Genomic DNA, 27,670 nt, shown 5'->3' with positions numbered 1-27,670 from the left:
CGCGTCCCGGGGGTCACGTGGTGCGCAGCACGCAGAGTCCTTCTGTCGGTTGGTCCTGGAGCGGCGCAGCCGGAGCGGGGCTGTGAGGTGAGCTCGCGGCGAGGCGCGGCGAGGAGAAGCCGGCTGGCTGGGGCCGGGTTGGGCCGGGCCCACGCCGTGCGCGCCGTGCTAGCGGGAGCGGTGACGGCCTCCACCGCTGCTCGGGTTCCCTGCCCGGCCTCGCTCCCGTCCCGGCCCCGCTCGCCCAGCCCGGAGGGAGGCCCCGGGACCGCTGTTGAGAGCGTGGCGGGCGTGCGAGCGGCGCCCAATCCCCAGGGCTGCCCTAGGGAATGACGGCGGCCGCGGCCAATCAGCGCCGCCCGAGGGGGCTGGGCCGCGGGGTGCGGGCTTGGGGCGCGGAGCGGGCCGTGTTGGGGGTGGGGGGTAAGGGCTAGGGCTAGAACCTGTGCTGTTGTGGCCCCCGAGAGCTCCACCACCAGCCTCTGCTGTTGCCTTGTGCTTTGGGAACGCGTTTTCTTTTATTGGCTCTTTTATCCTATTCTGGGGGAGCACACCCCTTTCTCAAGCCCCTGACTATGGGAGTGTCCCCTTTCTCTATAGTTTAGAAAATGTGGTGCACCCCCTTTCTTAAACTCCAGCCCTGGGGTTTTATCTTAATTTCCAAAGTCCCTCAAACTGAGGATGTACCCCATTTCCCAAGCACCCACCCCCAAACTGGGAGGACACTCCCTTTTCCGAGCCTCAATTCTGAATACGCACTCCATTTCAAATTTTGGGGTTTGCCCCATTATTGAGTCTCAGATCTGGGGTCCAATAGCCAACGTTTTGGGGATATCTATATTCCCATAAATCCAAGGAAGAATCCCGTTCTCCAGGCCCCAGATCTTGCAATATGCTTTCCAAGATTTCTTAAATTTGGGGGCCACTTCATTTCCCCAGCCCTTCAAAGGTGGGGGGTGCACCTCATTTCCAGAGTCTGCGATCCAAATCCTGAAGTTTAAAGATAGATATTTGCAGTTGCACAAATAAAGGAATTCACTGCTTTTTCTAGTCACTGTATTCTTGGGGTTGCACCCATTTTCATGAGTTCCTCAAATTGAACTACCTTATTTCCTGGAGAGATTGGTTTTCATTCTGAAAGTGTATTTATTTCCTGTGCCTTCAAGATGTACAGAGTCCACCCTTTTTGGTTACACAGTTCTCAGGGTGCAGCCACCTTCCTGATGCTTATTAAATCTCAGAGGGCACACATTTTTTCTGTCCTCTCATTTCCCGGCCATGATCCTTGGTTCTTGAGCATGCCTCCTGTTCTTTTTAGCTTTTCTGTTATCCAAGACATTCTCATTCCTCAGTTTCCTTTCCTCTTTGGAACCCCATTTCCTTTTTAGGTGCTCTCCCTGTTGGTCAGGGCACCCATTTCCTCTTCCTTTGGTGAATGCGTATCTTTCTTCAGCACAGCACTTTCTCTGCTTCTGTGGCCTTTTTTCTGAGCACACTTCCTATAGTCACACCTCCTGAATTCCCCTCCCCTAAGGGGAAGATTCCCCCTCCTAAAGGGTGCCTGCATGTGTGTCTACTTTATCTTTTATCTTTCTGTTTTCTACTAACAGAAACTCTTCTGTCTTGGTTCGCCTTATCCCATTTTCTGCATTTTTCTGAATCCTAACTCTCTTTGGACGCCGCTCTGCTTACTGGTGTCTTTAGAGGTTTTCCCTTTTCTACTCATATGGGAGGTGTGGCCTCAGGTCCAGGACTGCCTTACCCCCCAGCATGGGTTTAAACTGGAAAGGAATCCCTTCGCATTTCTTTGGTTGTTCACAGGACTCTTTATTATCTGGGTAGTTTGCTTCCTATAAGATTCTGGTTAGATGGGTACTGTTTTCTTCTTTGCTTTTTTCCCCAGTATTGGGAAAAAAATCTGAAGAGATTCTTCTAGTCTTGCTTCCAGCTCATTAAGCTTCCTCCCTACTTTGGCTTTCTTCCTTCCTTTTATCAAGAAAAGAGGTCATTTGGAGGAATCTCTTCGTCACTCTTTTTGTTCTTGTCTCTGAGGTGCAGGTGGGGGATGGATACTTATCTCCCCCCATCATTTTCTCACATGTCTGCCAAGCCTTGTTCCCAGTCCCCACCTTAAAATCTCTAAGTATCTGGGACCTCTTGTCTCTTAAAAGCCTCTCAGTAGGTTCTTTCTTTTGTATTACCCTCTGCCTTTCCGGATCTTATTCAGGGCTTCTCTGCCTGCACCCCTAACCGGATTAATTTCTCCACAGCTGGAATCCCAAGTGCTTATGGGATAATGATACATCTGACCTTTCTCCCTTTTGGGAAGTACTTGAGTGTGCAGCTGTATGAGGCCTCAGTGGGGGAGAGAGTTTGGGCCTGAGAAGCTACACTGTCAGGCAATGAAGGTACTGCATTTTCAGGACCAGGTCCTTCTGAATCTCATTTGGAGATTGGATGTTTGCCAAGCACCTGCTTCTTAGGGATGCTGGGGGATTTAATGATACTCCCAGGAACCTGTGGAATTAATGGGGCTTGTGGAGAAGTGCTCTGAACTCAATGTTGGAACTTGAATAAAATTAACCATTATTGTATTTCAGAACAACTAAGCTGTTTCATATTTCATGTTCATGAAGGCCCTAGAGCTAAGGTGTTTTATTTCAGGAAGTGAAATGTATGCCACATTTAGATCATATGGTCGTTAGTAAGTACCAAATTGATTAAAAAACATTGGAGGTCTGTCTCAGCAGTACCCAATAAAATATGATTACAGAAAGTGAGCAGGTATTTTGTCTCTTTATATGCCTGTTTGGTACTTTGTTTGGTACTGCTATATACGGTGCATTTTTAAAGTATTCTATGTCAGTGCTTCTCAAACTTGAACGTGCACATAAATTGTCTATGGGGGGAGGGTCTTACTAACATGCTAATTTTTATCTAGTAGGTTAGGGTGGGACCTTAGTAGCTGCATTTCTAATTCCCAGGTGATGCTAATGTTACTGAACTACACTTGGAGTAGTGGGGTTCTATACACAAAGCCACGGATATCTCTGGAAACAAAAAGGTGGTGGTTAGCCTTTTGCTGGGGTATTATTTTCCACTTTCTCTTTATCCAGACACATCCCTTCAAGTTTGTACAAGGCCATGGTCCCCTTCTGAAGACTAGGGGGTTATACTTAATTACAGTTATTCTAGCATTTAGCTTTTAAAACCATGGTTAAAATTTCTTTGGGAGTTTGAATTTCTATGTATTTTGTCAAATTTAAATGCTTAAATATTTGTTTCTTAATTGTGAATATAATTCTTTTTTTTTTAAGTTTATTTATTTATTTTGAGAGAGAGAGAGAGAATGAGCAAGGGAGGGGCAGAGAGAGGGGTAGACACAGAATCCCAAGTAGGCTCTGCACTGTCTGTGGGGCTCGATCTTGAGAACCGTGAGATTGTGACTTGAGCCAAAATCAAGAGTCGGACGATTAGCCAACTGAGCTACCCAGCCACCTCTAATTTTTTTTTTTTTTTTAAAGTAAACTTTGTGCCCAACGTGAGGCTCAAATATACAACCCTGAGATCAAGAGGTGAGTGCTCTACTGACTGAGCCAGCCAGGTGCTCTAGTTGTCAACATCATTCTTGACATGAAGTCTTCTAGTAAATAAATACTTCAGAGCCGATATGGTAGTTAGCCATCTTGTGTCTCTAATTCCTCACTTGTCATCCTACTATGGGTTGGAAAGAAGTCTGAGATACCCCAGGTTATCAGGCTGATAGGTGTTGGAATTTCCAAGGAGTCCTTCTTGGTTTTCTAGGTTCTGGAAATTGGCCTGGGAAAGGCAGGTGCCTGGACCTTGGATAGAAGCTCCTGGCTTATCTCTGTATGAGAACTTCACAAAGGGGAATGCTGGTGGGAAGGTGACATTCTTTGATGGGGATTCTATGCTGGGGATGCTCTCTCTGTTTTTGTACCAACATCTCTATTTCTGAGTTTTAGTGGGTTTTTCCTCCCTAAATGTCTTGAGTCATCTGTACCTATTTCCCTGGCTGTCATCTATCATGGCCTTTTCCAGCATGATCCTGTTCTGGGCCCTAATCAGGACAAACCTGAATGACTAGACTATTTTGTGTCCTGTGCCTCCCCCTCCCTCTCATCCCTCACATGAATGTCAGATCCTCTTCAGTAACGGATTTGATCTGGATTTGGCTCTAGTCCCAGCTCTTCCACTCACTGTGAGACCCGAGGCAAGTCACTTAATGCTAGTGGGCCTCATTTTCCCCGTTTGCAAAATGAGGGGCTGATTATCTCCAAGGTTTACCCTGCTCTGAGTCTTTGTTAGTACCTTGCTTAGAAACCCAGTGTCTGTGGGAGCATGTTGTTAGATCTGATTTCCTTCACGTGCTCTGTTGGGCAGGCTGCCAATCATTCCCTCGTCCGAGTCACTCCTGCCACTGCCTCTTTTCTAGCCTAGGCAGCCAGCTTGTCCTCACACCCAACTTCAGCATACTTCTGCCTCCATGTCCTCTGCCAGTTCTATGCTTTATTTCATTCAAAATTGCCTAACCTTCTCAGTGTTCTTCAGTGTTCATTCATCGTTAGGTACGTCCCTGAATCACTAAGAGGGAGTCTTGTAGTTTACATACAACCATGTTTGTATCTCTTATCTGATATATATTTAAAAAGTGTTTTCTTCTCCTCCCCACCCCAACTTTCTTTTTTGCTTTCAATTAGCAGGCTAGGCAGAATGAAATTTAAAAGGGAAGCAGGCAGTTTGCTTTTGGCTGGAGTATGAGGAAAGTGAGATGTAATGCTTTTAGTCCTCTTCTCCCAAAGGTCTTGCATATCAGTGGGGAATCAGCTACCTGGTACTTCTTCCGGGACTTGAAAGGTGCTCAGACTCCCTGCCTGTAATTTGAAAGTGTATCCTGAGTCCAAACACTATTTAAAAATGACTTCTAGGGGCGCCTGGGTGGCGCAGTCGGTTAAGCGTCCGACTTCAGCCAGGTCACGATCTCACGGTCCGTGAGTTCGAGCCCCGCATCCGGCTCTGGGCTGATGGCTCGGAGCCTGGAGCCTGTTTCCGATTCTGTGTCTCCCTCTCTCTCTGTCCCTCCCCCGTTCATGCTCTGTCTCTCTCTGTCCCAAAAATAAAATAAACGTTGAAAAAAAAAAAAATTTAAAAATAAAAAAAAAAAAAATAAAAATGACTTCTAAGTGCTTTTCTTCTTAATGACACACTCAGCCATAAAACCTCAGACAAGAGTTTGCTAAGGGGGATGACAAGTAATCTAGATTTCAAATAATTTCATCAGTGAGTAAAACTAATAGTTCTTTGAGAACACCTGATTATCTTCAAAGGCAGTTGCTGACACTGCCTAGAAATCAGGGCTCAAGGTTGTCTCTAACTCCCCAGTCTCCCTTCCTTTTTAGGAGCTACTGGGGGGAAGTTTACAGTTTTCATGATAAACATTCTTTAACCAAAATGTGTGCTTAGTTAGAGCCTCCTTGGTTGGATTGTAAGCTCAGAGAAAGGGAGGATGTTCCTGTTTTATTCATCTCTCTCGGCAATTGCCCCTTATAGGTTGTTAACTGACTAACCTTAACTTAGGGTAACCTACTGAAAATTGAAACCCCAATTTATAATGCTGTGACAGCTTTGCTAGGTCTTAGGCTAGGTATCCAGCTGTTCTTTGCTTTCTTTGACCAAATAATGGAAGTAACAAGCTTGCAGAAATCCCATAAAATTTTAGGAGCCTGGTGTGAGTCACTGAGCATAAATAGGGCAGTTTGTATGAAAGGGAGGTGGTGGATCCATGGACTTTGGGGAAGGATTTAAAATGATGGTTTGTGGGTGCCTGGCTGGCTCAGTTTGTAGAGCATGTGACTCTTAACCTCGGGGTCGTGAGTTCTAGCCCCACACTAGGCATAGACCTTACATTAAAAAAGAAAAAAATGAGGGCGCCTGGGTGGCTTAGTTAAGCGTCTGACTCTCGGTTTTGGCTTTGGTCATGATCTTGAGGCTTATGGTTTTGAGCCCTAAGTTGGGCTGTGTGCTGGCAATGCGGAGCCTGCTTGGGATTTTCTCTCTTATTCTCTCTCTCTGCCCCTTCCTTGCTCACACTATGTGTCAAAATAAATAAACTTAAAAAAAAAAAAAAAAAAGATTTGATTTGATGAGAACTTATCCCATGTCAGGAACATAATTCTAGGATTTTAAAGGCTGACTCCCAGGCATCTAAGGTGACAATTTCAAGCTCTTTTCATCTTAGTAGAGACCTGATTTTTTAAAAAAATTTTTTTAACGTTTTACTTTATTTTTTAAGAGACAGAGAAGGACAGAGCATGAGCAGGGGAGGGGCAGAGGGAGAGGGAGACACAGAATCTGAAGCAGGCTCCAGGCTCTGAGCTGTCAGCACAGAGCCCGATGCAGGGCTCGAACTCGTGAACTGCGAGATCATGGCGTGAGCCGAAGTTGGACGCTCACCTGACTGAGCCACCCAGGTGCCCCAATAGAGACATGATTTTTTAAAGGTCTCTTTCCCACATGGAAAAAGTGCACAGCAAGGTGGATTGACATACCTTTGTTGCTTCTACAGGTGGACAGATGTTGGGATTTCTAGATTGTGGAAACCTGGCTTGGAAATAGGGACATTTTACAATAATAATAAACATAGTGTTTTTTTGAGCACTCTGTTGGAGCTTATTGAATCTTTACAATTTATCTATTATCCTCACCTAGTAGATGTGGAAACTGAGAGTAAATAACTTGTCCAAGGTCATTTGGCTAATGGAGTCCAAGTTTCTTTGCCTGCAATCCTGGTGCTCTTTTTTTTTTTTTTTTTAAATATGGAACAGTTCACAAATTTGAGTGTCATCCTTGCACAGGGGCCATGCTAATCTCTGTATTGTTCCAATTTTCGTGTATAAGCATGATTCCAGTGCTCTTACATCCTTATTTAAATGCCTTACTTTTCTACCCAGAGGTTTGATTAAACTTTAATTATAATATCAAACAGGTGTCAGTCTGGAACCCAGAACTGAAGTACTACTGAGAGAAGAGGTGGCCTTGCCATTTCATCCCAGATTTTGTTCCTGACCATGCAAACATGCCTCAGTTGTAGAAGCCAAACTCTTCTAGCTCAGGCTGCCTTTTTTCCCTTTCTTGAGGCTCCTGGGCATGGCTGAGTTGTGCTGGTTGATTGTCCCTTGGTCCCATGGAGTGGTGAATGCTGTCCAATGTCTTTTTTTTTTATTTTTTTATTTTTATTTTTTATTTAAAGAAAAAAAAATTTTAACGTTTATTTATTTTTGAGACAGAGACAGAGCATGAATGGGGGAGGGGCAGAGAGAGAGGGAGACACAGAATCGGAAGCAGGCTCCAGGCTCTGAGCCATCAGCCCAGAGCCCGATGTGGGGCTCGAACTCACGGACCGCGAGATTGTGACCTGAGCTGAAGTCGGATGGTTAACCAACTGAGCCACCCAGGCGCCCCTGTCTTTTTTTTTTTTTTTAAAGTAGGCTCCATGCCCATCATGGAGCCCAACATGGGGCTTGAGCTCACGACCCTGAGATCAAGACCTGAACTGAGATTAAGAGTTGCCTGCTCAACCGACTGAGTCACCCTGGTGCCCCCAATGTGCTTGGATGAGTAGGACATTGGTTATGTTGTGATCTATATAAGAATTGTACCTCTGTAGTTCAGAAAGGCAAGATAGTTAAAGAGGCACCTATCTGTATGGCTGTATGGGATGTGGTGGGAAGGACCAGGATTTGGAGGCAAAATGCCCGAGTTTGAGTTCTATCACCTGCCATTATCTTGGGACTACACATAACTTGGGCATGTGGCTTAAACCTCTTGGGCTTCTCACCATGGCATGGGCAGTGGAGGCAGACTTCCAGCATAAGTAGTTACTTAACCTCCCTGGACCTCTGTTTCCTTACTCAAGTATCATCATAACTGCCTCACATTGATCATTGGAGGTATCAGTAAATGTTACCCTTTCCTTCCATTCCCTAATCTTTAAAAATGGGAGTAAGAAAACCTAATGTATAGGGTTATCAAAATTTGGTAAACTGTGAAGAGTTGAGTGTATGTTATTGTTATTCTGTTTTATTTCTCACAAATTATTTTTAAAATCTCTTCATGTTTGCTAGTTGTATTTTATCTGTAACTGTATCAGTAGTATCTATAAGAGGGAAAGATACTTAATTTTTTTTTCGTTTTTACACAAAACATCTTAATAGTAATCCCTTACTATCATTAGTATGCAGATATCCCAAGGCCTCATTTATTTTTATTTCCAAAGGCCTTACTATTATTATTATTATTATTATTAATTTTTTTTAATGTTTATTTATTTATTTTTTTTTCGAGAGAGACAGAGCGTGAGCAGGGGAGGGGCAGAGAGAGGGAGACACAGAATCTGAAGCAGGCTCCAGGCTCTGAGCTGTCAGCACAGACCCCTATGCAGGGCTCAAACCCACGAACCATGAGATAATGACCTGAGCTGAAGTCTGTCGCTCAACTGACTGAGCCACCCAGGCGCCCCACTATTATTATTATTTTAAGTTTATTTATTTTGAGAGAGAGTGCAAGCACATACACACACGTGTGTGCACGAGTGGGGTAGGGGCAGAGAGAGGGAGAGAGAGAATCCTAAGCAAGCTCTCTGCTGTCAGGACAGAGTCCAACATGGGGCTTGAGCTCATGAACTGTGAGATCATGACCTGAGTTGAAATCAGGAGTTGGATGCTTAACTGACTGAGCTACCCAGGTGCCCCACCAAAGGTCTTACTTTTAGAAGTAGTATAAGTATAGGGGGTCTTAGAGGAGGTCCTGGCTCTTAAAGCCCAGCTCTTCTGCCTGGCTAGGTGACCATGGGCAAGTTATTTGCTCTAATTCTCCTATTCTTCTGTAAAATGGGATAATACTGCCAAATAATCTGCATTGTTGAGAATAAGATATTTGTCAAGGATTTAGCCTGTGAAGTAAATGTTAGCCATTTCCTGCTATGAATGAAGGCCACGGGGCACCTGGCTAGCTCAGTTGGTAGAGCATGTGACTCTTGACCTCAGGGTTGTGAGTTTGAGCCCCATATTGGGTGTGGAACTTGCTTAAAAATTTTTTTAAAAACGTTATATATATGTTTATATATTCCATGAATATAAGTTAATATTTAAAGAATAAGGCTAAGTGAAGACTGACACTTAGCCGGCTGAGCCACCCAGGTGCTCCAATGATGTGTTTGTCTTTAAAACCCCATACGCAGCCAAACAGTTGTAATTCAGGAAAATGTCTTTGTATCCCCCATGGAGTAATGGCTCCATATCTAAATTGTTTGCTTGGGGCACCTGAGTGGCTTAGCTGTTTAAGCGTCCAACTTTTGCTCATGTTATGATCTCCTGGTTCACGAGTTTGAGCCCCGCATCTGGCTCTGTGCTGACAGCTTGGAGCTTGGAGCCTGCTTTGGATTTTGTGTTCCCCTCTCTCTCTGCTTCTCCCCAACTCATGCTCTTTGTCTCTCTCTCAAAAATAAAAACATTAAAAAAATTAAAACAAAGTTTTATGATATAGTGATACCTCAATTAAGGAGTTATGTAAGAACAGCTTAGTTGGGTATGTTTTTAAACACTCCCTTATCTGAAAGGAAGCCACACTAACCCACTCCACAGTTACCAACATTTATAGATAGACTGGAGCTTCCTGTCACTGAATATAACTTTTCTTAGGCCAGGGAGCAAAATTGTAGTCTTGTCTTCAGGTGCCTCATTCCCTGTGCCTTGCCTTCCTCCCCCTGCCCCTAAAGAGTGGTAATGGTTCCTACATTTGCCCGTGGAGCCTCCGAGTGATGGTTGTCTTGAATCCCTACCTCCGTCTAGGGGAATGATACTTGTCTTTTTTCTTGTTTTTGATACTATTGTGTCAGTGAGGAAGTTGACATTTAACAACCACCTGACCACCACATAAGGACACTGCTTGTTGAATGCTGAGGGTTCCAATGAGGGTGTTTAGGGCCTTGTGAGAGATCATTCAGAGACCTGCAGTTTCAGTGTAGCATGTTGAGTGCTCTGGCCCAGAGAGTGGGCCAGACTGCCGTGGGAGAATACCAGAGTGGGCTGCTGGCCCAGCAAGCCCTTCAAGGAGGTGCGGAAGGACTGGGTAGAGGAATCAGCTTGTTTGAGCAAAGGTCCTGGAGGTTGGAACTACAAGGAGTCTGGCTGTGTGGCTGCAAGAGCAGTACTTTGAGAGCCAGGCTGTGTGCTAAGTAATTTCTCTCTTCCCAGCACCCGTATGAAGGCATGAAGTTGGTACTGTACTGTTCCTATTTTACAGATGAGGAGCCGGATGCTCAGAGAGAAAACTTGTGCAAGTTATCTGGAAAATGTTGGAGCTGGGATCGAAACCCAGGCTGTCCCACTCCCAAGAATTCTGACATCTAGCCATTGTGTGCTACTGCCCCTCTGTTAAGCTTGCCTACTTTCCTATGAAAAAACAGTATTTTATTTATTTATTCTTAAAAGTTTACTTATTTTGAGAGAGAGAGAGAGAGAGCACACAAAAGCATGAGCAGGGGAGGGGCAGAGAGAAGAGAAGTCCAAGCCAGCTCTGCACTGGCAACATGGAGCCCTGCTTGAGATTCAAACTCATGAATTGTGAGATCGTGACCTGAGCCGAAATAAAGAGTTGGATCCTTAACCGATTGCCACCTAGGTGCCCTAAGAAAAATTTTAAAAAGTTTTATTTATTTAAGTAATCTCTACATGTCACATGGGACTTGAACTCACAACCCCAAGATCAAGAGTCTCAGCCTACTTTCCTATGTTTTTTAAAGCTTTTTTTATTTTTTAAAATTTTTTTTTTTTCAACGTTTTTTTATTTATTTTTGGGACAGAGAGAGACAGAGCATGAACGGGGGAGGGGCAGAGAGAGAGGGAGACACAGAATCGGAAACAGGCTCCAGGCTCCGAGCCATCAGCCCAGAGCCTGACGCGGGGCTCGAACTCACAGACTGCGAGATCGTGACCTGGCTGAAGTCGGACGCTTAACCGACTGCGCCACCCAGGCGCCCCTTAAAGCTTTTTTTAAAAAAAGTTTATATATTTTGAGGGAGGGAGAGTGTGAACCTGTGTGTGGGGGAGGGGCAGAGAGAGAATCCCAAACAGGCTCCACGCTGTTTGCACTGTTAGTGGGGTTCAAACCCATGAACTGTGAGGTCATGGCTTGAGCCGAGATTGGGAGTCAGATGCTCAACTGATTGAGTCACCCAGATGCCCCAACAGCTTAGTTTTTTTATTTAAAAAATGAGAATTGGGGCACCTGGGTGGCCCAGTCGGGTGAGTATCTGACTTTGGTTTAGGTCATGATTTCATGGTCTTTGAGTTCAAAAACCCTGCATTGGTCTCTGTGCTGACAGCTCAGAGCCTGGAGCCTGCTTCAGATTTTGTGTCTCCCTCTTTCTATACCCCTCACCTCTCACCTTCTGTCTCTTTCAAAAATAAATAAAAATTTAAAAAAATAAGAACCGAGAATCATCATCATCATCATTATAAACCTAAAAGACACTAAATGGAATGATGGTTATACACAGCACATAGAAGAGGGTCTGTAATAAAATAGGCAGTCGGAAGATGTCAGTTTATAAGACAATATTGATTTGGATCTGGGGAGGTTGTGGCTAGGGGCTTTGAGCTCCACTGAAAGAAAGCTGTTGTAGTAATTGGATTAGAACTGGTGGGGGCCAGAATTGGAAGAGACTTAGAAGTAGGTGTTACAAAGTGGTGACTGTGAGTTGGAGGCAAGGGTGATGCCTCCGTTTCTAGCTTGGCATGTTGGCCAGTCTCCGTCCTTAAACTGTGATGAAAAAAGAAGGAACTTGTGAGGGTAGGCTGGTTAGTTCAGTGAGGTTGAGTAAGGTGCCAAAGGTCATTGAACAAATATATTCTGGAGCCAGTCCTGGGCGTGAGGCTCTTTACACTGCTTCTGGGAAGATCCACTGATTTGACCAGCTCATTCTCAGTAATTTGGAATGAGTAAACTCAACTTGTGTTTGCTCTCTGAATTTTAATTGTGGAAGGAAAAGCTTGGCTTTTGGAGAAAGCATTTCTAGTATCTGTAAAGAGGGTAGAGAATTTTTGGCTTATTTCTTTTTTTCCCTTCCACCTTTCCTGATTTCCCCCCTGTCCTTTGCTTCCTTCCTTCCTCCTTCAAATAAAAGAGGTTAATTCAGCTCTTAACAGTGTGACCTGGGGAAGGGCCTGAGGAATGGAACTGGTCTTTACTTTAGACTCAGTCTTCCTTCTGTGTCCTTGAGGAAATGAGGGTAGTGGTAGAGGGGCCCTTGCCCCTACTTCAACCAACTTGTCATCTCCCCAGGCTAAAGACATACTTCTTACGTTCCTTAGTATATTGGATATTTTTTGTTAATATTCCATGATAATATTGACTGTAATCCTTTGTGTCTGATGTCCTTTTTGCTAGTACTACTATTACACAACCATAATATCACTAGTACTGGATATTTAGTGTTTACTGTGCTCAGTATTAGACGTCTATTAACTCACTTATTTCTCACAACAACCCCAGGAGGTAGGGGTTGGGTTATCAATTCCATTTTGTAGATGGGCAAGTAGAGAGAGATTCAGTGATTTTTCTCATCTTAACTCAGCCAACAATAAGTGGAGCCAGGATTGGTCAGAATGTGAGTCTGAAACCTGACTGTGCTCCCATCCTTAAGCACTCCTGACTGTCCTCCAAGACAGAACTTTGGCAAAGAGTCCCCTTGGAAACTTCCTCCTGTGAGATTGCCATGTCACTGGACCTGCTGATACTGTGTATGCTTTTATGGGACAGCACGGTGGGCTGCAGGGTAGTCAGTTTCCACCTCCTAGGGCTGTGAAGGAGAGGGGAGCTCATTCCCACCCAAGGCACCTTGCCTCTAGGACTTCCCTTTGCTGAAAATTTTCCCTTGGATCTTCTCATGGTTGTCTCCTGGTCATTTAGAACTCTGCTAAGACCTCAGCTTCTCAGAGTACTTTGTAACACTTATCTAAAGTGGTCCTCCCATGTCACTGGTTCACATTATTTTGTTGGGTTTTTCCCCACAGTGCTTATCCTGACAGAAGTTATTTTCTTTGTGTAACTTGTTTATTGCCTGCCTTCTCCATTAGAGAACAGGGTTGGGGTAGTCTTCCCTTCCCAGTATCTATCTCCAGAACCTGGCACATAGGCATTCAGTAAATATTTATTGAGTGAAGGAGGCATGAAGATTTAAGCTGGTCTTTCACTTGAAGTGTCCCTCCATTGAAAGGGGGTTGAATTAAGTTTCAGAGGCACCATCACCACTAAATGGAGGTTGAATGCAGGCCTGGTGGTAAGCACTGTTGAGTTATCACAAAGCTTGTTCTATAGTTTCTGGTGATTGACATTCTTCCCTTGAGTGTCCCAGGGTTTATTTTTCCTTATATCTTAGCTGACTTGTTGAAAGGTCTTGTTCCATACCCATCTATCACTTTAATTCTTTATTACTTTAAGTCCTTGGTTCCTTCTTGAGCATAATGGGGTTGCTGAGGGCATGACCTCCATTTACCATGGCTGCAGTACTCTTTCACCTCTCCCAAAATGAAACCCAGAGTTTTTGTCAGTACAACATTAACTGTAAATGTATTCTAAGTTTGGAAAATTCTGCTGCCATTTTTTGAGTACCTACTTTGAGTTAGACAAGTAAGGACTTTGTAGATCTTTTCTCACTTAATCCTTATAGCACCCAAGACAGAGGCCATTATTAAACCTCATTTGATGAGTGAAGAGAACTCAAAGATGTAGCTCATAAATAAGCATATGTGGTGGTTAAGAATCTGGAGCTGCAGGGTCTAAGGTTCAAATCCTGGCTCAGCCTCTTACCAAATGGGTGTCCTAGGATGTCCCTAATTTTGTTCCTGTTTTCTCATCTTTACAATGAGAATTAATGCCACCTACCTCTGCAGTTGTTTTAAAGATTACATGAGTTAATATATGTAGAGTTAATTAGCTATTGTTATTATAAATGTTTTTCAAGTAGGTCTTGTTAGTCTGCCTAAGGGTATTTTCTATCCTTTTGTAAGGTTAGCTCACATCACCATCATTTTATTTTTTAATTCATTTATTTGGCATCTGTGAGCATTAGTCCTTCCTTTCCCTAATGGAGCTTGTAGTGTAGTCCTACTACATTAGGTTTATTTAAAACTTTTTTTTAATGTTTATTTATATTTGAGAGAGAGAGACAGAGACAGAGCATGAGTGGGGGAGGGGCACAGAGCGACTAAGACTGAATCTGAAGTAGGCTCCGGGTTCTGAGCTTTCAGCACAGAGCCCCATGTGGTGCTTGAACTCAGGAGCTGTGAGATCATGACCTGAGCCAAAGTCAACGCTTAACTGAGCCACCTGGGCGCTCCTACATTAGGTTTTATTTAAACATACTCTTGTTTTTAGGGGCATCTAGGTGGCTCAGTTGGTTAAGCTCCCAATGGTTTCAGCTCTGGTCATGATCTCATAGTTCATGAGTTCGAGCCCCATGTTGGGCTCCATGCTGCCAGCGTGGAGCCTGCTTGGGATTCGATCTCCCTCTCTCAGTGCCCCTTCCCCCACCTCTTGTTTTTAAATTGTTTTTTAATGTTTATTTGATTTTAATGTTGATTATTTTTTTATTTTTGAGAGAGAGAGAGAGAGAGCGCGAGCATGAGCAGGGGAGAGGCAGAGAGAGAGGGAGACACAGAATCTAAAGCAGCTCCAGGCTCGGAGCTGTCAGCACAGAGCCCAATGTGGCGCTCGAACTCATGGACCATGAGATCATGACCTGAGCCAAAGTCGGACGCTCAACTGATTGAGCCACCCAGATGCCCCTTAAACATGTGAACTAAATCTACTTTCCCCAGAGTTTTATCTAAAGAGCTATTTTTTTTTTTCATTTTCACAAATGATTTATTTTTATCCTGGGCTGTATTCTTCACATTAAGGTTACTGAGTCCAAGTGTATAAGCAGTTTTACAGCATGTTCCTTGCTTGCAGATTGAGGTGTAAAAAGACAGCCCTGGTGAGGGCCCTAGGCAATAGTTCAGATGTTCGGTTTCCTCACAGCTGAGCCAGTCTTAGATTTTGGCCTTTCTGAAAAATTAAATATTCTTGCTTGTTATGTAATGGTGTGATAATTCTGACACAACATCTGGAAAGCAGCCAATTACTTGATCTTCCTGCCTGTATTCAAATTGTGTTTGTATCTAAAGGCATGAATATAAGCATAGCAACAACTTTGGTAAAGGAGAGAGGAAGGCCCTTTTTCTTTTTTCTTTTTTCCTTAAATGTTTCTTTATTTTGATAGCATGTTCACAGGCAGGGGAAGGTACAGAGAGAGAGGGAGAGAGAATCCCAAGGTGACAGTGCAGAGCCTGTTGTGGGGCTCAAACTCATGAACTGTGAGATCATGACCTGAGCTAAAATCAGGAGTCGGATGCTTAACTGATTGAGCCACACAGGAGCCCCTAGAGGAATAGCCTTTGAGAAGTGGTTGGTGTATCTCTGGGAAAATCTTGTTACTTGTTGTAAGTATCTCCTGCTTTGGAGGACCTGCAAAGCTGCTGGCTGCTCTGCACCTCGGTTTTCTGTCTGTGCCACAGCACTATCACATGTAGTCTTAACTAGATCACATGGCAGTTGTGAAGGTCTGGTAAGACAGTATAAGAATGAAAGGACTTTTGTATATTTAAATGTTATGAAGAAATATGAAGAAATAACAAAGAAGGAACCCAAAATTAAAATCTTACTGACTAGATAATCCCTGTTGACAATGAAAAAAAAAGTAAATTCTTGGGACGCCTAGGTGGCTCAGTTGGTTAAGCATCCAACTCTTGATTTCAGCTTGGGTCATAATCTCATGGTTCGTGAGATTCAGCCCCTTGTCAGGCTCTGTCCTGACAGCACAGAGCCTGCTTGGGATTCTCTCTCTTCCTCTCTCTCTCTCTCTCTCTGTTCCTCCCCTGCTTATGTTCCCCCCACCCCCCATCTCTCATGTGTGCTTTTTCTTTCTCTTTCAAAAAATACATTTAAAAAATTACTTTTTATTTCTATTTATTTATTTATTTATTTATTTATTTAGTAGGCTCCATACCCTGAGTGGAGCCCAATGTGACGCTTGAACTTGTGACCCTGAGATCAAGACCTGAATTGAGATCTAGAGTTGGATGCTTGGGGTGCCTGGGTGGCTCAGTTGGTTGAACTTCTGACTCTTGACTTTGGCTCAGGTCATGATCTCACGGTTCGGTTCATGGGATCGAGCCCTGCATAGGGCTCTGTGCTGAGCATTGAGCCTTCTTAAGAGTCTTTGTCTTTATTTGCCCCTCTCCTGTGTGTTCTTTCTCATAATAAATAAATAAACATTAAAAAAAAAAAAAGTCAGATGCTTAACTGACTGAGCCATCCAGTTGCCCCTTAATTTTTTAAAGTTATTTTTCATTTTTTTACTTTGAGAGAGAGTGTGCGTGCATGTGCACACCAGCAGAGGATGTGCAGAGAGAGAATCCCAAGCAGGTTCCAAGCTGTCAGTGTGGAGTCCAGTGCTGGGCTCCATCTCACAAACCATGAGATCATGACCTGAGCTGAGATCTAATGTCCTGATGCTTAACCGACTGAGCCACCCAGGCCCCCTACCCTTGCAAATACATTCTTAAGGTTAGAAAATTCTACCAAAATAGTAAGATAAAAAATGAAAGGTTAAATTTTCATGCTCCGTTCCTCTCATTAAGGGAATGTCCTTAAATAGTTTCTTGGTTCCTTCTAAGAAATAATTTTATACATATGCTGTGATAGTTGTGTCTAGGGACACCTGGGTGGCTCGGTTGGGTGTCCAGCTTCAGCTCAGGTCATGATCTCACCATTTGTGAGTTTGAGCCCCACATTGGGCTCTGTGCTGACAACTCAGAGCCTGGAGCTTGTTTCAGATTCTGTGTCTCCCTCTCTCTCTGCCCCTCCCCCACTTGCACTCTGTCTGTCTAAAAAATAAATAAACATAAAAAAATAGTTGTGTCCATATGTCTGTTTACATTAAAGGGATGGTACCATACACATGCCTCTACATCATGTCCTTTTTACTTGACAGTAAGTCTTGCAGATGGTTCCATATCAGCATCTACAGATTGCCATTTTTCCTTTTAATGGCTGTACAATATTCTGTTGTCTGGATGAACCATAATTCACTTAACGAAGCTTCTTTTGATGGATATACTAGCTGTAGAAATTTCAAAGCTATATTAATCATCGTTACAGGTAATTGGGCAGACTTTGGGGGATATATCTGTAGGGTAAGTTACTGGCAGTGGGACAGCTGGGTTGCAAGTAAATGTATTTTTGTAGATAGTGCCAAGTTGCCTTTAGAAAAGCTTTTCCAATTTATGCTTCTACCAACAGTGTATAAGCATGCTTTATTCGCCTCATCCCTGCAAATACTAGTTATCCTACCTTTACATTTTTTGCCTTAGAAGTGAAAAATTGTTATTTTGATTTGCATTTCCTTTAATAAGTTAGTTGTTTGGCATTTTTGTTCTGGTTTGTATGCAGTCTTTGTTAATATGGGAAGTTAGCTCCTTGTCACATGCTCTGCAGTTATTTTCCCCCATGTTGAGAAAGTGCCCTGTAAATAGTATTACAAGGCACACAATTAAAGCTTTCATTTTATTGATACAGGAGCATTGACTGCAAATACTGTATTTAAGGAAATAAGTCTTTCTATCTCCTTTGTGGCAGTGGGTTCCCATTGTAGGGAAATTTGAATGTAAAGGAGTAATTTGAAGTCCTGACAAGGTCTTTAAAATGGAATCCTAGGGGCGTCTGGGTGGCTCAGTTGGATGCTCAACTTATGGTTCCTGAGTTTGAGCCCCACATCAGGCTCTGTGCTGACAGCTCAGGGTCTGGAGTCTGCTTCAGATTTTGTGTCTCCCTCTGTCTCTGCCCCTCCCCTGCTCACTCTCTGTGTGTGTCTCTCTCTTTCAAAAATAAATATTAAAACAATTAAAAAAGTACGGAATCCTATATAAATACAGATTGCGTTAGGTTTTTTTCTCTCTTAGTTTTTCTCAGTGTCCTTATTGAACATATTCCCTTTAACTCTTAACTTGGAAGTTGGAGCTTTTTGGAAGAAAAAGCTAAGGGCCTGAAGAATGGATAAGTTAAAAACCTTAGAATCTTAGCCTTTTTGAAAATAATTTGTGTTTGAAACTAAATGTGAGAGGTAAAAAAAAAAAAAAGACTTATGTAATTTTTTTTTTTTAATTTTTTTTTTTTTTTAATTTCCTGCTTCTGTCTGGACTTTTTTGTTAGTAGTTGTCAAATTATTTTTTTTTATGTTCGTTTATTTATTTATTGAGAGAGAGAGAGAAAGAGACAGTGTACGCATGTAGGGGAGGGGCAGAGAGAGAGAGAATCCCAAGCAGGCTCTGTGGTGTCAGCCCAGAGTCCAATGCTCGGCTCGATCTCTCACCTGAGATCATCACCTGAGCCAGTTTCAAGGGTTGGATGCTTAACTGACTGAGCCACCCAGGTGCCCTGTTGCCAAATTAAATTGGAATTTTGGGGTACCTGGGTGGCTCAGTCTGTAGAACATATGATTCACGATCTCAGGGTTGTGAGTTCGAGCCCCATGTTAGGCGTAGAGCTTACTTAACAACAACAACAAAATTAAATTGAGGCTTTCAGATGATTTCTTGGGTGGCACTCCCCTTGCCCTTTGTTAGAGCTTGTTCATCTCTTCCAGTGTTTGTCTTTCTGGGTGGACTGGAGCGGGGACTGAGTTGGATTTCTTACTCCTACTAATTTCCAGCACAATGCCTTACTGATAGTACTAACTAATCATTTATTGAATGATTTAACGTGAAATCGAAAAACAAATGCTGCCACCCCAGAACAGTGGTAGGAAGATTGGAGATGGGACACAAAAGTCAGATTAGTCCTTAGTCTTATTCTTTGTGATACCAGGGAGTGAAACCTCAAACAAGTGGGTCAGAGTCAGAAACAGGTTTTTAGTTCATTTGTAAGGAAGACCTTCTGACAATTCAGCCTCAAGAGTAATTGTTTCCTTCATTTCAGCCACTGGGAATAGTTTGCTCATCTTCATTCATTTACTGCCTCGTTCCCACACTCCTCCTGTATTTTAGTGGGAAGCCTCCTTGGGTACCTGAGGAGAATTTGTGTGGTGAAAGAATTAATTTAGAAATCAAGCAGACTTGAGCTTTTTGTTCTGGGGCTTGTCACTTGGCACCTGAACCTTAGCCAAATTATGCTAAGCCTAATTTTCTCATTTGTGATAATAGAATTATCTATTATCTAGGGGTGCCTGGCTGGCTCAGTTGGTGGAGCATGCAACTCTTGATCTCGAGGTTGTGAATTTGAGCTCTGCATTGGGAGAGATTGCTTAAAAAATAAAATCTTTGGGGTGCCTGGGTAGCTAAGTCGGTTAGGTGTCTGACTCTTTATCTCAGCTTAGGTTGTCATCTCATGGTTTGTGGGATCGAGCCCCGCATCCAGCTCTTCATTAACAGCATGGAGCCTGGTTGGGATTCTCTCTCTTCCTCTCTCTCCCTTCTTTCTCAGCTCGCATGCCTGTGTTCTGTCTTAAAGTAAATAAACGTTAAAAAAATAAAATCTTTAAAAGAAGAATTATTAATAGCTAATAACTCTTTTATAGTCCTTACTTTGTACCAGCCCTGTGCCCCTTACATGGATTATCTCATTTAATCCTCACACCTGCTGCCTGGAGATAGGTACTATTACCATCACTAACCCCTTTTAAGGAGAGGAAACAAATTCAGAGGGGTAATTTACCCAAATTCATTCAGCTAGTAAAGGATGGATCTGGGGATTCAAACCCAAGCATTTAATCCCATTACATTATGTTACATACATGGCGTCTGTAAAAGGGAGCTGTCCCCCTGCATGAAGTCTGACAAATGCTAGTAGCTCAGTGAGTGTTCAGTGCCACTCTGCCTTTCTTGTTTGGCATCACTTTTTTTTAAAATTTCTTTTATAAGTTTATTTATTTATTTATTTAGAGAGAGGGAGAGTGCGCGCTCATACTTGCACCCTGGAGTGTGTGAGGGAGGGACAGAGGAAGGAGAAAGAATCCCCAGATCAGGAGTTGCATGCTCAGGCATCTGGGTGGCTCAGTTGTTAAGCATCTGACTTCGGTTCAAGTCATGATCTCACAGTTCATGAGTTCCAGTCCCACATCAGGTGAGCTCATGGCCCTGCTTCAGGTGAGCCCCTCTTCTCTCTATCTTTCTGCCCCTCCTGGGATTTTCTCTTTGTCTGCCCCTCACTCACTCGTGAGTATGCTCTCTCTCTCTCAAAAAAAAAAAAAAAAAAAAAAAAGTTGTTTGCTTTACCTACTGAGCCAGCCAGTATCACATTTTCATATAATCTGGGAGGCCAAACTGTTAATCTGTATATTACCTATTGTGCATGAAGTCAGAGGTAAAAAGATAATTTGAGTGGTATTTGGGCCAAGCCAAAATGAAGACTTTTATACTGATTGGATTTACTTATATCAGATTTGATATTTTCCTGGAGAATGTTAGGTAATGCCAGTCAAACCTCTGACTCTCCCTTTCCTAGGGTCCTTATAGTGGAAACACTCCTTAACATAATAACTTTTCAGTTGATTAGAATGTTTCAGCTTCCTTAAACTGTCAACCATTTCTGCCTTCATTTGACTTGGTTTGCAGCTTTCCCCAGTATCAGCTCATCAGAATTGGTTGTTTAACGCTTAACTCATCCTTCAAATTACATGTTTTGTTTTTTTCTTGGAATATTTCCGTTGTGAAAAATTTTAAATTTATGAAACTGTTTGAAAGGAAAAGAACAGGGACACCTAATTGGTTCAGTTGGTAGAGCATATGCCTCTTGACCTCAGGGTTGTTAGTTCCAGTCCTATGTTGGGTAGAGCTTACTTAAAAAAGAAATAAAAGGAAAACAATCACCTATAGCCCCCCCCCCCCTTTTTTTTTTAAAGCAGGCTCTACGCCCAATTTGGGGCTTGAACTCATGACCCGGAGATCAAGGGTTGTATGCTCTACTGACTGAGCCAGCTAGGCTCCCCTGTACACACATGAGTTTTGTTTGTTTGTTTGTTTGTTTGTTTTTTAGAGAGAGATTGTGAGTGTGGGAGAGGGCCAAAAGGAGAGAGAGAGAAAGAGAGAATAAGAATTCTAAGCAGGCTTCACGCTCAGTGCAGAGCCCAAGTGCCCCCAACATGACCCTGGGATCATGACCTGAGCAAAAATCTAGAGTTGGATGCTCAACTGACAGCCACCCAGGTGCCCGCCCCAACACACGAGTTTTAATGTGAGCTCAACGTGCTGTAATTTAGGATTCTGTCTTTTCATGTAATGTATTGCAAACAAATTCTTCCTAGGATGTGGTGGCATTACACATCAGATATGAGGATCCACTTCTGTTATTTTTCCACATTCAGTCCATGGCAAAGATTTTGCTTCTGGTATGAGGCGGATGTTGCCCTTGGCAGTACTCTTACGTTGCTTGGGCAGTGTAGGCTTTTGAGACCCAAAGTTTAGTGGGAGAAGATGTAGCGAGATATAGCCTACTGTATGGAGGTGGCCTGCTTAAGTGCCCCGAGAGCTCAGAGTGGCTACATCTCATCTCCATTAGAACCGTCATTGGCCCCTAAAGATAAATTTTATTCATATAGAAAATGACCACCAATCCATACCCAAAGGTTTGATAAAGAGTTACTTAGGAAAAATATAAATTGTCAGAATGAACTCAAGAACAGGCAGAAAATATAAATATATCAAAGAAAGTACAAATAGATCTTGTCTAGCCTTCCAGATAGGGCCAGAAGTCAATGTCTCAGCTTTTGTTTACTTCTTATGTAGTACTTAAAATTCATAGAAGTTGCAGATTGCAGTTATTCCATTAATCTATTTTTTTAATAACACTACTTTTTTTTTTTTTAAGTGTATTTTGAGAGAGAGCAAAAGAGAAAACGAACGTGAGCGGGGGAGGGGCAGAGAGAGGAGAGAAACAGAATCCCAAGCAGGCTCCACACTGACAGTGTGGAGTCCAACTCGGGGCTCGAAAATCTGAACATTTAACCAACTGAGCCAGCCAGGTGCTTCTGTTTATCTGTTTAGTGGCTATATTTTTGTCTTTCCCTAGTGGACAGAGGCTTCATGTGGGCTTATGTCCCTTTTGGTCTTGGCTGTTTTTTTTAAATAGTCTCTCAGCAGATACTTGTTGAATGCATTAGCAAATGATTGAATTTAACCTGGAGAGTAATTGTTTTGGAGTTCTGAGAGGTGCCCCTTATAGGTGAGTCCTTGGTAAGCAGTGTTGAGTGGGGGTCTCCTCACAGTCCTAGAACTACAGGATGCTGCATAATAGAGGAGGAACCAGTGGAGGACACATCTATGTTAGAATGAGAGCAGGCATGAAAGAAGGCACTGACAGGGTTTCCTGGAGCTTTGTGTTTTGAATAATTCCTGTTTGTCTTTTATGTGTAGTGAGTGATGCTACACTCTGGGCAGACTTTCCCTAAGTTTCATAAATATTTAATTGCCTTTTTCAGGAGAATAAAGGCAGCCCCGCTGATGACTGAAAATGACAAAGCATCCACCTAACAGAAGAGGAATCAGCTTTGAAGTGGGAGCCCAGTTGGAAGCCCGGGACCGATTAAAAAACTGGTACTTTTACATTTTTCTGTTAATTAAATTCCTTCAGTAAAGGATTTTTGCTAGCACTGATAAAGAGGGCTTTTCTTAAGTGTTCTGTAGTTTTTTCCTGCTCCCTGACTCTTGGAAGGTGGAAGGAGACTTAAGCCTAGAGCCGGGGGAATGTCCTTTCTCTTTGGTGCTGGGATCCATCTGTCATGGAGAGCATCCAGTGACTATTTGTTAATACTTGTTTCCCCTTTCTGTGTGTTTGTGTGAAGGAGTTACGGGAAAAAGAAGCATAGATGGCTATAAGGAAGGGACGAATTAATAGTGGCAGCTCTCTTGATCTTGGGTACCTGTCTGGAAGAAGAGAGGAGAGAAAAATCAGGGATGGAAGAATGAAGGAAAGGGATTAGATTGGAATAACTTGTGTGTTGTGAACACCCCATCCTGTTTTCAGAGTATGTGGTATGGTTGAAATTTAACATCACTCTGAAGAGGTGATTAAATTTAGAGACTGAGGGCTTGTAATCCTGACTTGTCATTGGTTTATGACCTCTGACTTGTAATTAGCCTCTTTGAGCATCAGCTTTATCTATAAATGTGTGGGTACTAGTAGTATCAACCTCCAAGTTTTTTTGAGAATCACGTAGTAGAATGTGGGGAAAGACCTTCCTTATCAACTATAAAATGACGGTTGTTGAGGACATCCTAGAATCTGGCCATTTGTTAATGCTTAATGGAAAGGTGGGGGTTTCAGAACTCAAACCTTTCTTAGTTGTTGTTGTTGTTGTTGTTGTTGTTTTAAAGTTTATTTATTTATAATCTGCACCCAAAATGGGACTCAAACTCATGACCCCGAGATCAAGAGTCACATGCTCCACCAGCTGAACCAGTCACATGCTCCCCTTTCTGAGTTTTTATAAGGAAGAGTGTAGCTTTTTTGGGGAGTTTTCTGAAAATAAGCTGACCAGTTCCTGGGGTGTAGGTAGAGAAGACAGGGGAAAGAGAAGCGAGGAAGTGGCTGGGGCAGAAATGTCTCTGCTGCTTTTTGGGGCTGGAAGAATTGGTATATGAATTACAAACACTTTGAACACCTAGTTGTTGTAAGCTGTTTGTATCATCTATAATTATTTCCCTTTTTGGTTTCTCTTAACACTTTTTAAGGCAGCTTAATCAAGGGAGGGAATTCTTTTTAAATGTGGAAAAAAAGTAAAATATAGAAAAAGTAAAAAGTACATCTAGCTGTAAAATAATCTGTGTACTTGTCACTCAGAATAAATATCAATAAAATACACTAATATATAAAATTTAATAATAAAATTTAACAAATTAGTAAATATCACTCAGAATAAATAAAACATTTTTATTATATTTATGTTTTAAAAGATAAAAGACATAAAACATTTCTTATATAATAGAAGTATATTTTATACCCTTACCAGTTCAGTTCCCCTTCTGTATTCCATGGAGGCAACCAGCATCCCAGACTTATCCTTATCCCAGTTGTATCCTTTCTGTCCACGTTTTTACATTTTTACTATGTATATGTATGCATAAATAATAGAAATATTTTAGGTATTAAAAATTAATATAAGTAGTAGTATATTATTTGTTTCTTTATGATTTTGTGATTTAGCTATACTGATACATAAGATACTTATCCTATATTTATTTATATTTAATTTTTTTGTACTTTATTAAAACATTTTTTTTAACTTTTTTTTAAATGTTTTTATTTATTTTTGAGACAGAGAGAGGCAGAGCATGAGCAGGGGAGGGGCAGAGAGAGAGAGGGAGACACAGAATCTGAAGTAGGCTCCCGGCTCTGTGCTGTCAGCACAGAGCCTGACGCGGGGCTCGAACTCACAGACTATGAGATCATGACCTGAGCCGAAGCCGGCTGCTTAACCGACTGAGCCACCCAGGCGCCCCTAAAACATTTTTTTTAATGTTTACTTTTGAGAGAGAGACTGAGTGTGAGCGGGGGAGGGGCAGAGAGAGAGGGAGACACAGAATCTGAAGCAGACCAGGCTCTGAGCTGTTAGCACAGAGCCTGATGTGGGACTCAAACTCACGAACTGGGAGACCATGACCTGAGCTGAAGTTGGACGCTTAACCAACTGAGCCACCCAGGCACCCCTCATTTTATTTTATTTTATTTTATTTTTATTTATTTCAAGTAAGCTCTAGGCCCATCATGGGGCTTGAACTCATGACCCTGAGATCAAGAGTCTCACACTCTTCTGACTGAGCCAGCCAGGCACCTCAGCAGCACTGTGTTTAAAGTGAAAAACTGGATGCCTCCCTGGCTCAGTCGGTACAGCATGCAGTTCTTGACCTTGGGGCCATGAGTTTGAGCCCTACATTGGGTGTAGAGATTACTAAAAAGAATAAAAAAAAAATAAACACAGTGCTACTGTGAACATCTCTGTAAATGCCTTTTTGTGTCCATTTGCAAGAATATTTATTGGGCAGTGACTTTTCAAACTTGTTTTATGGCAATTTATAGTAAGAAATATATTTTAAATCCAGGGTAGTAACCATCCGTATACACACATAAATTTCAGGGAAGCAAAATTCTTTAGTAACCTTTCTTAACCTTAGTACATGCATTATACTTTGATGTTTTTCTTCTATGTTGTGTGTTTCCTGACCATATGCACAAATGCTGGTCTAGAATCATTAATTTCATTTTATAATCGAATGGGTCATGAACTACTGTTTGATAAGTCCTACTCCAGTGAATTCGTTGAGTAATATACACATTTTCAGTTTTATTGGAACTTGCAAAATTTATCTCCAAAATGCTTCTACTAAATTGCTCCCACCAGTAGTACATAAAACTTCTTGTTTTTCTACATCCTTATCAATTTTTGCCTTTGACAGACTTTCTGGTTTGTCAGTCTGTTGGTTATAAAACTTTTATTCTTTGTTCCCTGTACTTCTGGTGAAGTTGAGCATTTTCTAATATCTGTGTTTTGTGGCTTGCTCTTGACTATTTTTCTATTGGATTGTTTGTCTTTTCTTAGTGATTTATCAGTATTTTACTAATATGTTATCGATTCCAATTCTTTGTTAGTTTGTATTGCAGAAATCTTCTAGTCTGTAGCTTGTCTTTTCAGCTTACTTCTGATATCTTTCATGGGATGTAATATTCTCTGAAATTCTTCTAAAAGTTTTAAAGGTTTGCTTTTTACATTTTGATCTTTATCTACCTAGAATTAATTTTATGTATGTGATGAACTTGGTCTAATACTCGTTTTTATTCACCATATAAATAATCAGTTGCCCCAGCATCTTTTATAGGATAGTCTGTCCTTTCCCCACTGATCTGCAATACTACTTCTATATATCAAATCCCATAACATGGGTCTCTTCTTAGCTCTTTATTTTATTAATTTATATTTACTCTGGTGCTACTAGCAACACATAATCCAATAGATATTGCTTTAAAATAAATCTTTTAAAATTAATTGTGAGAGAGAGAGCGAGTGAGCGAGCACGAATGGGGAAGGGGCAGAGAGAGAGGGGGAAAGAGAGAATTGGTCCAACCAAGCTCCACATTGACAGTGTAGAGCCCGATGCAGGGCTCAAACCTATGAACCGAACTGTGAGATTATGTCCTGAGCCAAAATCAAGAGTTGGATGTTCAACCGACTGAGCCACCCAGGGGCCCCTAAAGTAAGTCTTGATATCTGTTAAGACAGGTTTTGCCTTTTTGTGCTTTATTTTCTTTGTTGTATTCTTAGACCTTTACTCTTATTTTTTAAACAGTTGAAGTATAATTGACAGTCAGTGTTACATTAGTTTCAGGTGTAGACATTTGCTTTTAACATGAATAGCTGTATTTGTGTAGTTTCTTAAAAACTGTTGTAGTTTCACAATAAATTGCATTGGATTTATAATTAATTTGGGGGAATTAACATCTTTATGATAGAGTTTTTACTTATGAAAATATTATTTTTTTGTATTTATTCACATTTTCTTTTATGAACTTGTTTTATAACCTCCATTTTGCATATTATCTGTTAGACTTATTCCTAAGTACCTTCTAGTTTTTGTTGGTTCTGTGAATGGATCTTTTTATATTATATCTTTTCTTTGGTTATTGGTGGTGTGTAGTAATGCTGTTGAGTTTTTATTGTTGTTGACCAAATTCAGTGTGTGGACTTTACTGAGATAGCTCAAAAACAATTGCTAAAAAAAAGATTTATGACATTTATGATATTGTTGGATATTTGAACATTGATTAATGATATTAAAGGATCATTGTTAACTTTTGTAGGTATGGAAATGATATAGCTATGTTTTTAAAAAGTCCTCATTTTTTAGAGATTATATACTGGCATATTAATGACTACAATGAGGTGTTGTCTGGGACTTGCTTCAAAGGAAATAGGAAATGAGGAAAAGATGGAGAATGGGGAAAGCAAAAGTGGCAGTGAGTGATGGGTATGTGAGGGTTTATTGCTGTTGAGTTTTATATACTAATCTTGTATCTAGAAACCTTGCTGCATTTTCGTATTTGTCCTACTAGTTCTTTTAAATTTTATTATTATTTAAAAAATATTTATTTTGAGAGAGAGAAAGAGAGAGACATTCCCAAGCAGGTTCTGCGCTGTCAGTGCTGAGTCTGACATGGGGCTCAATCTCAGGTACCTGAGAGGTCGTGATCTTATGACCTGAGCTGAAATCAAGAGTCAGATGCTTAACCAACTGGGCCACCCAGGCGCCCCTTGACCATATGCATTTTTGTCTCTTCAGTCTGTTAGTATGGTATATGACATTAGTAGAGTTTCTAAGCTTGAACGATTCTTTTTTTTTCCTTCCAAGATTTTATTTAAATTCAAGGTAGTTAACGAATAGTGTAGTATTGGTTTTAGGAGTAGAATTTAGTGATTCATTACTTAATATAATACCCAGTGCTCATCACAAGTGCCCTCCTTAATGTCCATTGCATTTAGCCCATTCCCCCACCCACCTCCCCT

The 27,670-nt window shown here is 41.8% G+C and overlaps 1 long non-coding RNA gene and 1 other non-coding gene across 2 annotated transcripts; one reads left to right on the top strand and one right to left on the bottom strand.

Annotated features, from left to right (window-relative positions):
• Nucleotides 1–27,349, top strand: LOC125936661 (uncharacterized). Its single transcript, XR_007462091.1, has 2 exons — nt 1–87; nt 22,595–27,349. It is a non-coding gene; the product is annotated as an uncharacterized LOC125936661 (long non-coding RNA).
• LOC125937230 (U6 spliceosomal RNA) lies at nt 6,831–6,934 on the bottom strand. The gene has a single exon (XR_007462314.1). It is a non-coding gene; the product is annotated as a U6 spliceosomal RNA (small nuclear RNA).
• Nucleotides 27,350–27,670: the final 321 nt, after the last annotated feature.

Source organism: Panthera uncia (assembly GCF_023721935.1).
Source record: "Panthera uncia isolate 11264 chromosome A3 unlocalized genomic scaffold, Puncia_PCG_1.0 HiC_scaffold_11, whole genome shotgun sequence".
Lineage (NCBI taxonomy): Eukaryota > Metazoa > Chordata > Mammalia > Carnivora > Felidae > Panthera > Panthera uncia.
This window is presented reverse-complemented; position numbering and strand designations above follow the sequence as displayed.